Source organism: Musca autumnalis, unplaced genomic scaffold, assembly GCF_047663935.1.
Source record: "Musca autumnalis isolate F117 unplaced genomic scaffold, ASM4766393v1 scaffold_5, whole genome shotgun sequence".
In the NCBI taxonomy this organism is placed as follows: Eukaryota; Metazoa; Arthropoda; class Insecta; order Diptera; family Muscidae; genus Musca; species Musca autumnalis.
The window spans coordinates 132,104,590-132,124,483 of NW_027412088.1; the positions used below are offsets into that span (position 1 = coordinate 132,104,590).

General features: G+C 33.4%; 1 protein-coding gene across 8 annotated transcripts in view; it reads right to left on the bottom strand.

Annotated features, from left to right (window-relative positions):
- Positions 1–19,894, bottom strand: part of sns (nephrin adhesion molecule sticks and stones) — a 326,558-nt gene that overhangs the window by 238,671 nt on the left and 67,993 nt on the right. The window lies entirely within an intron of this gene.

Genomic DNA, 19,894 nt, shown 5'->3' on the forward strand with positions numbered 1-19,894 from the left:
TGTGTTATACCACCAAATTTCAGCCATTTTCGTTAGATAACGAGACCTCAACCTTCAAAATACCGAAAATGTGGAGATACCGTTCTATGCGGGCTATATCAAAATGTAGACTTGAACCGATTCTCTGTGGAAATGTTTCATATCCCCAATGAGGGCTATACACCAAATTTTGGCTATTTTAGAATAGATAATGTGGCTGAAACCTTCAGCATTCCTTAAATTGAGAGGTTCCTTTCTAAGAGGTCCATATTAAAAAGTGGGCCTGTACACACTGTCCCCTGCAGAGGTATTTTCCCAACAAAGGCTATATACCGAGTTAAGCGATGATTGTAGGATAATGCTGTTATAACCTTGAAAATGTCGAAAATCATGTGGCACATATCAAAACATGAACCGTTATAACCCATTTTCAATGCCAAACATCCTAGGAGTAGTAGAAAATTCAGTACCACACTGTAAAGCTCTATCTTATAATTATCAGCTGTATTTTGATTTCAATAGACAGGGGACAGACATTCGTACATCATTATATCCATTTAGAATTTTATGCTGATCAAGAATATATATTTACTTTATAGGAAGAAAATTTTGATGTGTTACAAATTGAATGACAAAGTTACTTATACACTCCATATTATAGTAAAGGGTATAAAAATCAAAGATGTAACATTAAACATACAGCCAGTAGGTGACAGCAGTTTACCAGCCGAGCTTTTTTTAGACCGGATACGTTACTCGGATGAGGTGTATATATCAGCACCATTTGGCAATGATAAACGCATAACCGATGTTTGGAACCTTGCCCCGTCCACAAAATAGAAGATAAAACTACATGTTTCCATTATAATGGAACGAAACGTATTGTTGGAACGAAACGGACCTATGGTCAATGAAATGTTTGGACCAAATTCTTGACAATGCTTAAGTGCAACATCATGCCCGAAGTATACCTGCAAAGCATTTTTATGCCATTAAAGTAAAAAGTGTGAAGTAATGTAAACATACTTTTAAGGAACATTAATCATAAATTGGTCATAAGCTGGAGCTTTTTTTGGGTACGAAAATTTTATGATATAATTTTCACACTAAAAGTTAAAGCTTTTTATTTTAAGATAACGGGAACTCTATAAATGTGTTCGAAAAATCCAATGAATAACAAAAGACGACTTATAATAATGCAGATATGAACAATTTTTTATTTGTTAAATTTTACTGTACCGATTTTTTGTCAGCTGATTTTGAATTCGTAATTGAAGATAAAAGTGCTAATAAACTTAAAGGGAATTATTCTACCTTTTAAAGCCAACTTTATGTTTAGAAATTTAAACAGGATGATTTTAAAATGTTCAAGCTGATAAAACTTTGCACATTTCTGTTAAAATTGAACCAATTAGAATTACCATTTAAATGTAACAACAGACCATATAATTCACGCTGAGCCAATAATGATCATTTACACGTATACAAACGAGCTTCAATATACATTAGCCAATCCGCTTTTTCATTAACATTCAATTGTTCAGTTATTCTATCTCAAGTTCCCAGTATAATATCATAAAGAGCATAGTATGATATCTACCGGTGACGACAATGTCTTTTCGAATTAAACTTTGCATTAATTTTCATTCAAAATTTAAATCATCAAATAATCCAGGTAACTACCAATGTATGTTAAGGATGGTTTGTAAAAAACACAACACGAGCTAACAGCTTGACAGCGATTTATTTTTAAATAAAAGCCAATTGAAAAGATTAGAAGTGCTTTAGCTGCCGTGTAAAAACTGCAAACGTGATTCTCACATCATGTCACCAAAAAAACATACAGGTGGCCGGCCGTCCCGGCTGACCTAGGACGAGGACAAAGATATGTATGTCAGCACGAAAAAAGAAATAGAACGCTAGCTAGCTGGTGAACGGGCCACGTCAAAAGGACGAAATTTATTTTTCTATTCGAATACAATTTAATTAAGAATTCTATGGCAAATGTTCGGACGTCCAAACCAAAGGAAAAACTAAAACAAAGCAAATGAAATGGGAATGGAAATTTAAAAGTTGTCAGTGTTGAATACAACGATTCTTTTCCACTGCACATTTATTAAGCAAATGCTTATTGTGGCAAAAAATGTGCTTGCTTATTGTATTGCCAGTTGAGGAAAAAGTTTCGTTTTTAGCTTTTGTATGACTCGCTTTGCTGTGCACTGCTTTGTCCAATTGCTCCATTCCATTTTGGCAAAATTTTCACATGCCGGCCATTAACACCGAACGACGACAGGGCGATGACCATATTCAGTAATGGAGATTCGAAGCGAATAGTGGAATCTGGCTGATGTCTCTACGTCTAGCAGTTCCTAGTAGTTATGGACCAATGGTCCTTTGCAAGTAGAATATGCCCAGCAAAGTATAAAACAATGCATACAATAGAAATCCCATCAGGAAAATGGCCAACCAAAGTGAATATGAAAGCTAAATGAGCCCAACTGAAAAAAAGAAAACATAATGCTGTTCTAAATGGAAAAAGAGTCCTTTTAAACAAAAAAACTAGTATGACTGAACTTTTTTCGTTTATCCTGATGCCGGCCACGGCAATAAAACAAAAGCAAACGTTTTAATGAAAAGCAAACACATCACAGGCATTTCAGTTTTTTTAGGAGTTTTGTGGAAGCAGAAACTAGCCATTTACAAAAAAACATATTTCAGACATAAACTTCAGCGACAGTACAGACGCTGCTGCTTCAGTCGGTGAACCAAATAGCTAATCTTATTCGAGCAACTGGACAAAGTATCAGAAGCAAGCAGAAATTTTACCAAGCATAGAATTAAAGAAATCGCTACCGAAGGTTTTACGAAAAATTCATTGTCTTCTGTTTTAGAGTCTAAAACATTTTTGTTTCGATGGAAGTTATGAAATTATCGCTTTCCCTCCACAATTTCAAACTGCAAAGAATTTTATTACACTTTGCTATGCTTCAGTTTTTGATAAGCGTCATATTTCAATTTTGTCTCTCTGTCATTTCCAATGGATAGCTGGAAATGTTGGACAGCTTTTGTTGCTTTTGTTCGAATTTTTTCTCATAAATGTGCAGGCATAATTTGCACAGATCCAGCTGCCTCGAGTTGTATCGTATTGTAAAATTCAATAGAGTGGACGTTCAATTTTTTCTTTTTTCAACCAGCATTTCATTTTCATTTTGTTCATCTTAGTTTCTTATTTCTTATTGTATGGAACGGTCCCATTTATACATTCATTCGTACTTTATACCCTAAATGCATTAGCTGAAAATCACAGTTCTGAAAATCAACACAAAAGGAGTTTACTTACAACACACATACAAATCAGTTATTACAAGTAAACTTCAATCGGGCAAAACAAGACTGGAATATATGTATGTATGTTCCATATAAGCATAGTTCATTGTGGGTGTGATAAGTATTTAAATTTTAGTGCTTCGGATTCTTAGTAGTACTTTTTACAATTGCATACAATTTTTTTGAAAGTATCAGAATTACAAGAATGTGAAGCATCGTAGCCATCCGTAAGGTTGAACTTATATTCCATGTGTTTTGATTATTATAATCAGAGTACCCCCTAAACAGACCACGTATATAGGTTACGAGTAGCTTATATTGGAGATAGACACTGAGTAAATGCCTTCGTGCCTATTATCTCATTGTTGAAGACTGTGCACCCTCTTAATATCCAAAGCCACGATTGTACTTACGAGAAGGAAAAACGTCATGTGTTAAGACACTACAATGGAAAAGCGGAACAAACACCTACTGTAAATCTGTAAATCTTCAGTTGGAATATTTAGACTCATTCAGACAAAGCGAAATTCTTGTTTATGGTCGATACTGCTGCAATGTTACCATTCAGCAGCCACAACGAAACATGACAGACTAATGAAATTCAGGCGAACAAACCAAAATATATAGGGGGTTATCATGAACGGCAATTCCCCGTGAATTTTTTCACTTTCTCCCTCAAGTTGCAACGGCGGAAAAACAAACCTCACGGGAAAATTTAATTCATGATAACCTCCATAAAGAATGTATGATAATTCACAAGAAACCAGATCGATCATGTTCTGATGAATAGAAGACACTCATCAGGTGTCTAAACACTAACATTGTTGAAGCAAAGACATAGACATTTTTGCAACAAAGCACGATGGGGCCAATGACAGGTTTTCGAGGCAACAAATCACTGGGGCAAGCTAGACCTTCCAAATTTTGTACAGATGTTTATAATGGGCTTAGAAACTAATATGCCAAATTTGTTCATATCGGTTCATATATACATATAGCTGCCGTATATATGTTCGCCCGATTTCAAGCAATTGATGGACCAAACATGCAAATTCTGCCCAATTTTTATGCGATTTGGAAAATACCAGGGAATTAGGACTACAAATAAGTTTGGCAAGTTATATTGAAATCGGTTCAGATTTTGATATTGCTCCCATATATATTTTCGCCCGATTTTAGGTATTTGGTGCACCAATCCCGCTATGTATGTCCAATCGTGATGAAATTTGAAATGTGTGACGGATTTTGGTCTAGAAACATTTTTGGCAAATCATATTGAAATCGGTTCAGAATTGAATATAGCTCCCATATATATGTTCGCCCGATTTCAGGAAAATGATTGACCAAGCATGCAAATTCCATCAAATTACAATAAAATTTGGAAAATGTTACGGAATTCGGACTACAAATAAGTTTGTCAAGTTATATTGAAATCGGTTCATATGTTCAAATTTCATGGTTTTGTCTGTGGGTTGTTATAAGTTAATAAAAAAAGGTTCCAAATTTAGTAAAATTCGACTAAGATTCCGCCACAAAAGCCAAAGTTTGCGATATCTTTGAAATTATATATTATTATTATTCTATACGTCTATTAAATTTTTCCGAAATCCAATTGGTAACATTAATGGGTTTCCGATTATTCGCCAACCAAAACATAAAAATGTCAATATTTTTAAGTATTACGACATCTGAAATCAGATTTTTATGAAAAGGCGCAGATAGGCGCAGCTAATTTTTTCACAAAATGATAGTACACATTAATACCTTTCACCACATATATATAATATCCTAGATCTACCTAGATCTCACAAATTATACTCCAGAGAACACATGGATAACAAAGCAAAATACTCCAAAAAAGACATAACATCTTAACTCAAAAATACATTTACCACACATAACATTTTTATTATTTGTTAACACTATCTTATTTTACATGCCCATTGAAGAGCTTTCCATGTTTAAAAAATATAAAAATGTTGAAATGTTCTTTTTGGCGCCTAAAATGCTTTCACTACTTATTTATAATGAATGTCGGAAAATGATGCATAAGAAAATATGTCACCATTGCCAGATCAGTATGTCGCTATGTGATGTTACCAGATTGATTTATTTTTTTATTTTTAGTGATTCAGAGTGTTGGCAATCGAAATCCGTTATTATTTTTTTCAAATTGTTCACTTCAAAAATTGACTTTTTGCCTCGAAAACCTACTATTGGCCCCATCGTGCAAAGGTTCGAAGCCGATTGAACTTAGGTATTAAGATACGAATTGACACACCATAAAAGTTTGACATCGGATAGCTTCATAAAATCATCAATTAAATTACTTCATACAATCACTCCTCGTAGAGTTAAAAAGTAATCATTGTACGCCCAGGAATCCAGTGATTTTACAGAAAGAGAAGAGAATAAATCGATAGGTACAACAGATGTGAATGAAATCCGAAAATTCGAACACAGATTGAAACATCAAGCTGGTACCTTTGGTGCAGGTACATATTCTGATATAGATGGAAATATGGTATTGTGGTCCAAGATAATGGTTTTAAATGTACGACACCTGTCCGCAATAAGATTAAGGCAGCCTCCTGAAAAATAATATAACCGCATAAGTTAATTAGCATCATTTGGGAAGAGGAACACAAGCCGTATAATTAAAACCTGAATATTTTACGCTCCGTCCACAGAATAGACGCTAAGATCGTATGTTCCAAATGTGGAGACACATTTGGAACCGACACAATTGCATTACAGCGGACTGTGGAATGATCAAATCAATGCGACTTTAGACCTATCTAATCTAATCCACTACCGTGGGTCTATTCTGTAACTTTTTAACAACAGTCGATATTGTTATTTTTTCGTGAAATTCATTTTAACAACATAATTAACAACCTTTGAATTCTGTAAACACATTTTAACAACTTATGAGTAGTTCAAATTTGAAAGCTTTTGAAAGTTTAAAGACAATTTGTCTACATTTTTACAGAATAGAACAATCGTTACTGCAAACAATTTTTAGTGCCGACAACGTTGTCGATTGTCGGACTGTTAAAAATGTACAGATAGGCCTACAGATAGATATTCGCCCTACGTCAAATTCTGAAAAAAATCAGGAGAACAAAATCAGTACTTGTCCTATGTTGTCAACATACGCTGGAATGACCAACGACATAAAAAAGCATAGCGTTCGAAATTAAAGGGGAAAATGAAACAGATAAGTGGAAGTGACATTTTATTTTTAGTTCGGTTTATTGGACAATAGTTTATTTTAACTACTATTCCACCTGTTATCAGTTAGTTGTCTTGTCATAAGGACAATATAACCGAATATTTGCAAAACATTAACCAATTAAAGGTGTCCTTGGAAACAAAATCGGTTTAAAATTTTAATTATTGTAATTTCCACCTTCATCTTTGTATTGCCTGTCTGTATTTTCTCCTATAATTGTTAAAATAACATCCAACTCGACATCATCCACCTAAGCAACCATTTAAATAAGTAACTGTAATGATATAACTGTTACAAAAATAGACCAGCTTAAACGAGGACGACAGCGCTAAGACGATGATGCCGAGAATTGTTTGCTAAAAAGTATGTAGACCAAAACGTCATAGCAGCGTCAGCAGCTGCTGCTGTCGAATGATGTCCCTTCCAAAAAAAATCGTGGTTGGTTTGGCGTAACTCATTTTATGAAGCCGAATCTGTTTTGGCGCACACAGTTGCTGCTGGTGTTGCACATCCAAGTTCTTGTTAGAACAGCTGACGAATGATTGATAATGAGTTTCCAGTTCTTCAGCGAAATATGCAAATGAAAAGTTTCATGGTTAATAGACGAAGAGAAAAAAATAAATGAAAATCCATGAACAATTTTTTTCTTTCATTCTAAACAGTGAAGACAACCCAAATATGACAGCTGTCCTTGGGTTATTTTTTCATTCCATCAGAATGGATTTCGGTTGTAATTACAATCATTTATAATTTATATCGTATTCGCAATTCATGAAGAAATTTTTATGGAAATCATTTTGCGTGTAAGTTATGTCGAGGGAAAAATACTTTTTAATGATTGAAGATAACATTGAACATAAGGATAGGATTTTTGTTTTTTTTTTTATGAAAAAATGTTTGCTTAAAATATGACAACGAAGGGCCAAAATGAGTCAGAGAGTACTCTGAGTGAAGGAGTACTCTCTGACTCATGACTCAATGATATCGAACTTATTTTTTATCGCCGAGTCCGAACGGCGTATCTTGAAGGGAAGTTTTTCATGGCTAAAATACGCAGGAAATGTGAGCAAACATTACACTGAGTTGATGTGCTATCACCGAAAATGTTGATGTTCTGGTCAGGGATAGAACCGCAGGCCTTTCGGGTGCAAGGCGAACGTGCACCACGGTGGTAGTTAAGTACTGCTTTTTATATTATGGAATTATAGGTCCCTGAAGATATACTCGTAAACATCGTCTAGTAGAGTTTTATGTAAAGGGGTGTTACTAGCTTAGAATCCGAGGAGGTTCGCACTTATGGATGTCGAGAAGTTGAAGACAGGGACTTAAGACATTAGTAATTATATTAGTCCAGCACTATACTAAGTCATTTTTCAAGTGGGAATTATCAATATGATGGAGAGGTAAGGAATACACCGACAAAGTGAAAATATCCGGAAGGAAAATGACCTATTGTAAAGTACTTCCAACAACTCATGTCCTCCGCGAAAGTTAATTCAACTGCCTAGACCAGAAATAAAATAAATGTTCAATCAGAGAGGTTGGCGTTATTACACTGTGCAACATTTTCAAGGTAATTTTGTGCAAACAACTTCTACTGCGCCTTATATGACAGAACAGGTCCAATCGATAAACCCCTACTTGGGTTTTGTGTTGTTAGATCGGGTTTAGATTTTATGGCCTCCTCTAAACATGGCTAAAAATTGAGTTTTTAGCGCAAATCGAGGCAATATCTCTGAAACCAATTCAAATCTTTTTTAAAACTCTGAAGCAAACCTGTAGAAATGAGCTTGAAAATGCATCACCCTATTTCTAGAACATTATTCAACGGAAATTTGATAAATATATGAACAGTGCAGTGAAATCCCAAAAATGATAATAAGCAGGTATTGTGAATATTGTTTAAAAACTTTTTTTAGATAAATAAATATTCTAGAGTTTTAGAATGTTCTGAAGAATTATTGAGCACATTGTTTGGAAAATTTTTGCGAAAGGTAACTGGGTTCAACTCCCAATAATTTAGCTGCTACTGACCATACTTCCAGAAATTATCTATACTGTCATATATTTTATCGATTTTGATGCGGTAGATGCCGTTTTTCCTAGTTCTTCTGTTTCTGTTTGACACGTAAGTTCTTCTACAATATTACTGAAGACCGCGAAGTAAAATTCTTATTAGTTTCTAAGATAAAGCTCCGATCAGTGGTAAAAAGGGTCGTTTTAGCCCGGAGGCTATAAAATCCAAACCCGATCTAACAACACGAAACCTAATTAAGATTTTTGTAGTCTCAGTATGTATTTTCAGAAAATATTCATTAGAAGTTGTTTGCATTTTCAGTGTTGCACAGTGTTATTCAGGCTTTAACTATTTTGAAAATCAAAATAAAAGTCGTCATCTTAAGTAACGCTCTCTAATCGTGACACCAGTCAAGGCACCGTCTAAAGTGTTTTTATTACTGTAATACAAACAACTTGGGTATGTGTTTTTTATTGAGACTCAACGAACGCAAAGCACTTGGAAAGACCTTTTCGATTACAAGTGTTTTTTTTTTCAAAGAAATTCTCTATTTGAGCGAACATTTTACGCTTGTTGAAAAAACAAATACAAGGGAACCAATGAGAAACTGTGATACATATTTAAACAACTACACATTCTGGGATTAAGACTGACTATTTTTAAAATACTAAATTTTCAATCTTGAAAACAATTTTAACATATTACTCGATAACTTCCTCCTCTGGCCCATAGTCTAATTCAACGAGCAACAAAAACCAATTTCCAACGCACTCCAAAATATTGATTATTTGTAATACAGTCGAATTTCTCTATAACGAACTTCCCTATAACGAATTTTTCTCTATAAAAAATAAAAATTTAAAACACAACGTTTTCGCACCCATATTCGCATATTTTAACCTCTCTATAGCAAACTTCCCTATCACCAATACTTCCCTGTAACGAAGCTTTTTTAATACACAAGTGGCAATTTTCAAACAAAATAATCTCTCTATAACGATTTTTTGGTTAGGTGTGTGGGACTTCGCTAGAATTCACTTTTACAATACAATCTCCTTAGGTCATGTTAGATCGATTAAAATTCAATTAGTTATTCATTTCAGTTTACACAATAAATGATAAACAAAACTCATTCATACTCATCAATGCTCTTTTTTTATTGAAATTCACACTTAACAGTAGAAGCAAACCTCAGTTGTGAACGCTCTTAGATTAAAAATTGATTCAAATTAAATTAATTTCCAATGGCTACTATCCATAGTTTCATTTCATTGCATTAAAATGACTGGGTTGCAATTTTGCCCCGGTTTCTCTATAACGAATTTTCTCTGTAACGTAGTAATTCGTCGGTCCCCAAGTGCTACGTTATAGAGAAGTTCGATTGTATTTCCAAAAAAAAACACAAAAATACATTTTCTAAAAATATAAAATACCAAAACAACCAAAGTATGCGGTAAATAAAGACAGAATTATTAATGCCATTAATGGCCTAAAACTTTTAAAAACAAATTACCCCAAACATGGACAATTGGCAACCAACAATGCAGGGTACAACAGCATGATAACTTAACTCACACACGCACACACATTCACTATGGTGACACCCCATGATAACGACTAGAGGAGCATCATACATGGAAAATGCATCGTTGGTGATGCATTGCAACCCAGCTATGAGTTGGTCGGTCGTTAGGTCTTAGTGTAAGTATGTGTGTGTGAGCAAGTGTGATTGTGGATCCTAGAACAATTTATGTTTGGCGTTCTTCTTTTTGTTTTGGAAACATAACAATTTTCCCCCAAAACAAAGTGAGCACAAATAACAATAAGGCCTATGAGAGAGATTATGCCGAAAACATATTACCACCACAAGCATGTAGAGCAACATCACGTATTCGTACATACATACACATATGTATTTACCCAGCAAACCAAATGTGCGACACATCCCTAAAAATGTCGGAAGCAAACGTTCAGTTTTCGTTCCTATTTTTCGTAGGGAAATTCGTTCAGATTTCAGAGTGAATGTCGGAAGTAAATTTCGCTTCGAATATACCAATGTTTTTCTTCCGATTTCGGTATGAATTCGGATCGATATGTCGGAAACAAATTTCCCATTAGTTTGTTGCCGAAAACAAAATGGTTGGTTATAAAATTCACATATACAATTTTTAAATATTTTAAATATGAATGCAACATATAATAATTCAAGCTTGTGCCGATAGACTCAACATATTCGCACACAAAGTTTACATTTTTCTGCTATAACCACAAAATGATAACAACAGTGAAAATCTAATCTAATGAAAATCTAATAAACGTTTGAAATTAAAATCTTTCAATAAAAAACATAACAAAGAAACATCGATCAATAAAAAAGAGGCGTCAGAGAAAAATTGTTTCCTTCGATATTCATAGGGCATTATTCCGAAATCGTTCAGAAATCTGTACGAAAATTCGGAAGAAAAAATTCGCCTTCTGAATTTCCCAAGGATTTTCTTCCGATTTCTTTCCGAATTCTGATCGAAATCTACACGATTCCGCTCCGACATTTCGTTCCGAAATTATGTCAACCACTTCATACAACTTTCGTTAAGATATCGTTACGGTCCGATCCGACATCGGACGTAGCGTCCGAATTTTGTTCCGATTTCATTACGATGTCGGTACGATTGGTTTGCTGGGTATGCATGCCCACGTACTAAATGTGTTTTCTTGTAAGTGTGTGAGATACAATTTATTTTTATTTTGAGGTAGTAGTTTTTTGTTTTGTTTTTGTTTGCTCTTTCTGTGTGTTTGTTATTGTTAAAGATTGAATTGAAGAAGCGCATTCTAGGGAAGAATAAAAACAACCAGACCAAAAATAAATAATCCATTGTCGTTGTTGTTGCTGCAGTTTCAACGGGTGGGGGAGCAGTTCTGAACAAAAACTCCCGCATTGAAGTCAGACTCCAAAGACTATTTAACACAGCGAGTATAGCAGGCAATGTACAACTAACTGCCAGCAAAGTTTAATGCCATAAATTAAGTGTTTTTTTGCATTGCTTCATGTTTGTGTTGTTGTTGTTGGGTTTTCCTTATTTTTTTAATGCTTCGTGTTGTGGTGCAATGCTTGCCTCCAAATTTTCATCATTTACAAAACCATTGTCCCTGTGAGTTTATGTGTTTTTTGCATGTTGTGTGTGTGTGACTTTTTCTTAACTTCCCAGGACATTAGAGAAGGGCTTTTTGTTTGCTTTCATTTGCTAGTCAGTCTGTTGTTTATGGTGTTTTACTCCCCCGCCGATTTGAAATGTTTGTTTTCGTTTTTCTTATTTTTATCTGTCGCTAGGCTTAAGGGTTTTCTATAAGTTCGGAATTCTCAGCCTCATTCCCATTGTTTTTGTTCTTTTTTATTTTTTGCGAATTGTTTTGGTTTTTAAGCTTGTAAATATAAATGGATGCGAGTCTGTCTGTCTCTGTGTGTGTATGAGTGTATGAAATTGTTTTCAGTTTGAAAAATATTTGCCTAAATGATAATAAATTTTGTCTTCGAAATTTTCGAGTATGAGATAAAAATGTACTTTTAACCATCAACATAGGAATAGGAATGTTTTTTTACACGGTCGGAACAAAAAATAAGTTCATTTCTGGGGTTAAAAGGTTTTATGTGGCTGTAGAAAGCGTGGCAAAAGGGAGAATGTAGATCTTTCGTAAAATGTCTTAATTTGAGGATTCAACGATGACATTGCATTTGAAAAAACTTTAAACAAATTGTGTAACAAACTTTGGGTTCCACGTGACCATGTTTTTTTATTATTTTATTTTTATTTTCCCATTATTCGCCCTAATTTTAATAGTTATAATCGTGAAGTAATTCATAGTAGTTTCCCTAAACACTGACAAATCAGTTTTAAAGGTTTATTTTGTCGCTTTTTCGTAAATACTACTAATATTTACAGAGAGTGTAAGTATTCACACCAAAATTTGACTGGTGACTATATATACGATTTTTCTTATTCGGAATCAAATTCTAATGTAAAACATAGCCAATCGTTGTCATGTCGTGTTACGGTAAATATTACTATTTCCAGAAGAAAATTATGTGGAATGAAAAATATTTTCCTATTCCTATTTCGTATTAAAAAACGACAAAGAATAAAGAACGAAATTTGTGGTTGAAATATTTTCAATGACTGCAACATCGTAGTACGTTGATATTCTAGTTATTTTTCAATATTTCCATTTCGGTACTCTTTCATTTTTCTTACCAAGAAATGATGAAACAATTTGAACACATATATTTGATATGTGGCTGTTATAAACCAACCAGAATTCTCTGAAACATCAAAACAAAGGAGTTTGCATAGAATTGAAATTACTCAAATTTAACAGAGAAATTCCATGTAGATTTTTGTATGAAATTTTCTTTGACTCCAAGGTTTGGTTTATTAAAATTTGTAAGAATTTTTGCAATGCTAATCCTGGTTCGTTTAATCAGAACCTTCCTAAATGGACTTTTAAGAGACCTTTAATATAGCAATAACCATTAAAAATGAATGAAGCCTATATTCTAGTAAGAAAATATTCAAATTTAAAAGTTTTACCTTCATGAAAATCGTTTTAGCTCTCAGTATGTTCCATAGTGTATATTTTACTTATGACTTTGGCACAGCATATCGTGCATATGATACTGAAGTGAAAGGTTAGGTTGAGAAGAGTTGCGATTAAATCAACATGGACATTTGTTGGACACAAACTTGAACCAGAGTAGGCCAGTTGTGAGCTCTAGTTTCAATTAGAGAGTAGGATAAATCTTCCTTTTAGTAATTTATCATTTTAGAAATATTGTGTGATTGAAAAAAATTCTTCAGTTTTTAATCTCGCTTGCCCTGATTTGCGTCATTTCTCAGGAGCCGGGGTTTAAAGTTCTCGGAATCTAAACAATGGCAGTGACAGTGGTCCAACGTTTCTTCTTACTGCTCGCATTTCCTGCATTAGCCAGTGTCCTGTCCACTAATATCTATGAGTCTACTATATATATTTCTGGGCTAGGCAACAGTAATTGCTTGGTGACATCTAACATTTCCGTTGGAAACTTTGATATTTTTTTAAAAACGTACTAAGTACAGTTTGACGTACGACCATGTGAAGTTTTGTTTACAGGAACTTGAAAAATCAATTTACCAAAAAAAAAAAAAATGAAATTAACGCGTAAACATTTTCGTCGGATAATTTTTCCCAATTTTCGACGTGGATGATAATGACAACAGTGCTTCCATGAACTTGAGTTCATCTGTTGTAAAGCCCAATAGAAGTGACTTTTCTTAATTTTTTTCCAAGAATATTACAAAACTTTTTTGGTAGATTCTTTTCTTATCTGAAAAAGCACATTTTAATTTACTTTCTGAATTTTTGTTGTTGAAGAATATGACGTAAACAACCGTCAACAAATAGCCAACTGTAGCTCGAAACCTAATGAACCGATCATGAAAGATCTAGTCCTTCATCTATTAAAATTTCGAATTTCTGGAATTTACATGTGTGCTTCAAAAACGAAAATCGTGAAGTTCATCCTACAACAGCCGTTGTGCCAGAAAACATGGATGCCGTGCCTTTACTGATAATGCGAGATCATCATGTGACATACTGGGGGATAGACGGATCCTTGGGCATTTCTTCCACTAGCATACATTCGATATTGCTTGAACACCTATGCGTAAAAAATTTTTGTTCTCGTTGGATCCCACACTATTTGACAATCGCTAAGAAAGCGTTGTATGGATTGATGCAAAGAAACTTAAAAAATATACGATCGCCCTATTTCAGAAGACGTCACATGTGAGAAACCATGGATTTATAAGTACGAGCCCGAAACAAAACAGCAATCGACCGTGTGAACGAGACAAATCCAACGAAAGTTGGAACTACTTCGTACCAAATAGGCGCCAGTTTCCTCGGCAAAACGTAGAATTGATGGTCATACGCCGTACAGCCCCGACTTGCATCTCATCTCGTAACTTCTTCTTATTCCCACACATTAAGAAAAAATGCGTTGTCAATGCAATTAAAGCGCTCAAAAACCATGTTTTTGAGGGGGATTGGAAAAAGTGCTTCAACAATATTTGGTGATAAATATTCACATTTTCTTCGCTAGCCCTGAAATGTATAGTTGCCCTCGAACCGTACTCAGTAATAGTCGATACTTTACTTGTCCTCATCTGGAATTCCGCATAGAACTTTTGACGTTTTCCCGGTTTCCTAATTATTCCAAAGGGATATATGGACACCTCCTAGCATGATATAGCATGGCCTTATTTTCTTGGTGTTTATCTCAAGTCATCCACCTAAGTCTTCTAATTTTGATAGCATGTTGGCAACATTAGAAAGGTATTATCCGCATACTCAAAGTCTTCTAGCTATTTCATCTAGTGAAGTTGTGACCAGTGTCCATTAGAACTTAGAGTTCTAAATCCTTGTGCCTGGATCTTCTTAGTTGAATAATTTACGGGGTACTGTTTTCCTAATGCTGATCTTATAGTGAATTGTTTTTTGTAATCGATTAACTCTAGATAATAGGTGTATATCTCTCAAGTATGCATCAGTTGTCTGCTTATTGTTATTATTTGACGAGGATCTTTTACTGATAATTTTTGTGTTCGAAAAGTTGGCAACAAGTAACCTGTTAACGTATTAATTATGTTTTGTTTTTTTTTTTTTTATTTTGAGGGTATTCTTTTTTATTTTTCCGTTTCAGCAAAAACTGAAGTTCAATACTAAAGTGCCTAGAGATAACACTCAATTTCTTCGCATTCTTAAAATTGCTAGCTGTGCGTAGCAAAAGAGCTTAAACACCAATAACAGCCCCCTACTTCGTTTATTCAGAAAGTGCGTTAGATCGGAATGGAATTTAAGTAAAATTATCGCTTGAATATTTGTAGGTTGTTGCCTTGTTTTTCTGTTCTTGTTATTGTTGTGGGTGGGATTTAAGAAGATGTCAAACGTAAAAATGCAATTGAAATTTCAAAGAATTTATTTTTGTTCGTTGTGCCATTTGTTGTTGGCATTGTTATTGTTTTTAAGCTTTTGATGTTAAAACCTGACATAAATTCCTCTTTGCCTTTTAACAAAGACACAATACATGCGAACGCACAGACACCCACACACACATAGTGACGCATGCATAACTGAATTTATTCGAAAGTCTTAGTTCCAAGAATTCGGTGTCTTAAATGTTCATACGAAACAATGCGAAATTACAGGGGAGTAGACTCCTTATATGAGTACTGCCTTACATACATAATTGTATCTTAAAGGGAGCTCACCCTGTGAATGTATGTATACCTCTCAGTGTGGGAGGGTAGCTATTTCGTATGCTTGTTAAGCGTGAAATTTGTTAAAAATTTGCTGTATCAGCATCTTGAAGAATTTAGCTTTCTTTGCTATTTTTGATTGTTTTCAAAACAGAAAGAGCCTCACCCCATTACCAACCACCAGCAGAGCAGCACAGCAACAATACTGAAATGCCAATGAAAGGTTCAATGGTCGTCTTACATCGATTCCAATAGAAGATGTAGTTTGTGGTTGCTCTCTCAATAGTAATACAGTTACAGGATATGGTCAGTGAATGGCAATAGATGAAACCTGAAGAAATATTTATATCATTGGGATTAATTCGACCGAGGACTTATCCTTGTAAAGACTAGATAAAACACGTAATGACAGGTTGTGGTAGAATATGGAGAACAAATAACAGAAGTTTATTAATGCTCTGTATCATCCAATAATTAAAGAGTTAAAGAAATATACGTCTGCATTAAATAAACTCTAAACTATTGGTCTGTTTCAAAAAATGCAAGAGTCCACTGTTTTTTTTTTAATTTTGGCAATTGTTTCCATTAACAATTTTTCCAAATATTCAAAAATACTAGATTATTGCAGGTTCTACAACATAGAATTTGTGTGTTTCTTTCTCATCCATTTTAATACCCGAACCATGCCTGTCTTTTTAACATTTCTTAGTAGTTGTTTTCTGCTGCTGTTTCTTGATGCTGTACTCTGCCGATCACATTGACCCACATCGGCAAGTGTAGTAGGCCATTGGTCGTCGATACACTTACTGGATGACTGCCATGGGTGAAATAGGCTATTGACTAATTCATACAAACATAAAGATATGCGTATCTGACGAATATTATGGCAGCAACTGTTTTGTTGTGGCCACAAATTTCCTGACATTCTTTCTGTGTATCTATGAAAGGATAAACACATACACACGTACATGTTTGTATGGTTCCTTTTGTCTAAAATTATGAATTAGCCTTGTTGTGTATATGTGCGGATGTGTGAGTGTACGCCTTAGAGATGAAATATTTTAACAATCGAATTTGATTTGCTTGCAAAGTTGCAAAAAAACTTTCCAAATTTTTCTTTTTTCTCCAACCTAGCAAAACATCTTTCGGTGAGGGTGTCGTGTTGATTGTGCGGTGTTTAGGCAAAAAAAGTTTTTTTTTTTTTTTTTAAATCTCTCTACCATATAATATAGAGCACATTGTATTTTTGCCAACCTCTCTCTCCCAAATACACATTTCAAGAACAGCAATCAAAATCAAGAAAAAGTTACAATAATATTTTTATTGCCCATGGCAAAGTCATTGTAATCATAATATGATTAAGACTTTAATATTTTATATTGGGAAGAAGAAATTTCATACAAAATATTTTTTCTGAATTCCGCCTTATATCATTTAACCGCAACCGAAATCTTTACGAAGGCTAATTTGTCAATTTTGTTGGTTGCTCCGAGGGAGGGATAGAATAAAAATAATAATAATAATAAAACGAAGTGATACAGATGAACAACAAAATAAAGTTCATAACTTTTAAAAGTACGACGACTATTAAATCTTATTTTTTGTTTAGGAAATATTTTTAAGTTTTTAGAACAAAATTGATTGGCTTTAAATATTGTTTAAAACGGTCGAATGAGAAGTTTGTAGAAGTGGCATATCATATTCTTTGGAAAGAAATTGAGTTATTATAGATTTAACAATCAATTCCATTAAAGGCAATAACAGATGTCTTCATAATGTAATTAAATTTTCAAAGATACTAACTAACTGAGGAATACTAAAATAGTTCATGGTAAACGCTACAATGGTTTGTTTGTTTGTGCATGTATTTATTTATTTATTTATTTATTTATTTATCTATTAATTTATTTATTTTTTATTTATTTATTTTTTATACTTTTGCTTTTTTGTTTGGCTTTAGGTCAGAATAATTAAAAAACATTTTTGGTATTGTTTTTTATTCACTTTTTTAAAAATTAAAACTAGGATAAGTGGTCATAAGTCTGACCAAAAAGCAAAGAACAAACCTCTTGAGCAGAAAACTGCTCTTGCAGCACATTGTGCAACTACGGGGCATACTCCAAATTTCAAGGACGTGGAAATTTTAACTCAAGAAGGAAATTATAAACGCAGATATATGCTGGAAATGCTCCATATAATTAATGTGCCAGTGGAGAAGCGAATCAATTATAAAATGGACACAGAACACTGTGCACTAGGCCGGGGCGATTTGTATGGAAGGAAAAATGTGTTATCGGGCGCCTGGAGATTCTGATTTTTGGGATTGTACTGAGCAAAAAAGTCAACTAGACCATATGTCTACGGTGAAAATCGAGCCCCCGGATTTTGACTTGAAGTTTTTTCAAGGATTTTTGGATATTTTGGCATATAACAACCAAACCACTGAGATTTTCGATCCAATACAAAGACAACAATTGTAGCCAAGACAATAATAAAGAACTCTCTAGTACATCGCAAAAGCATTGGAACGCTCCTTCAGGTAGTTATGGCCTCGAGAAGGAGCACATTTTTCGGAAAATATCGATAAACGACACTATGGTACAAAATGGAACTCAAAGTCAGTGGCTGGAAAATTTCTTTTGGAGATGAAAGCCCTCGGTGAGTGTACTAAGAACCCAAAAGGAAATTTTCACCATAGATCAAGTTTCCGAGATATTGCGTGATTAATGGTTTAATTTTGGCGAGAAAATAGCTTTATATCCCAACGAAGTTGTAATCAGCTACTTGCTGTCATTTGATTGACCATTTTATTAGCTTTCTAATGATATACATATACGGTTAATCGGATACTTACAACCGGTTCCAAAATCGGTTTTAATATCATAATATCCGGTTCAAAAATTTAGATGACTTTTTTGCTCAGTACAATCCCAAAAATCAGAATCTCCAGGCGCCCGTAATGGTGTTCAAATCGCCCCACTCTACTGTGCACAGATGAAAGCCCCCCTTATTTATTTATTTATTTATTTATTTATTTATTTATTTATTTATTTATTTATTTATTTATTTATTTATTTATTTATTTATTTATTTATTTATTTATTTATTTATTTATTTATTTATTTATTTATTTATTTATTTATTTATTTATTTATTTATTTATTTATTTATTTATTTATTTATTTATTTATTTATTTATTTATTTATTTATTTATTTATTTATTTATTTATTTATTTATTTATTTATTTATTTATTTATTTATTTATTTATTTATTTATTTATTTATTTATTTATTTATTTATTTATTTATTTATTTATTTATTTATTTATTTATTTATTTATTTATTTATTTATTTATTTATTTATTTATTTATTTATTTATTTATTTATTTATTTATTTATTTATTTATTTATTAATCAACTTTACAATAATTTTAAGCCATCGGGCCAATTAAAATGAATTACATTATATTACATATATGATGAAGCTTTGGGCAATGGTGTATTTGCCAGGTCTAAAGAGGATCTGTTAAAACCAATTATTTGATGGGTCATAGGTTTTAGTCGTTCACACAATGTGTTTGAAACAATGTTATTTGGGATTGTGAGAATTGTAATTGTAATTTTCTGAGTACGGTACATAGAATACATTGATTCCGTTGATTTTTTCGAAGTTATGTTTTATCAGCTTTTAAGTTTCGTTCTACAAAATCTCGTATCCTAAAATATCAGTAGCTGCTGGCTTAATATTCCTCAAATGTCATAGACTTATTCTGTAAAAATTACTCAGCTGATACACATTCCTGCTTTTATTCCGGATCTCTTTTACCTTGCAGTGTAGATGTATAAGCAAGCATTTTGCTAGCCTTATTATCGGTCTTTTCATTTTGACGTTAAAACATTTATGGTAGAATAAAACCGCCTTCGCTTTTTTATTGAAGAAATGTTAAAGTATTAAAGAAACTTCAAAGATAACAACGAACATAAAATAACATTTGAAAACAGTTTTTATATAATAAAAAAATGTTCGACGTTCGAAGACCGGA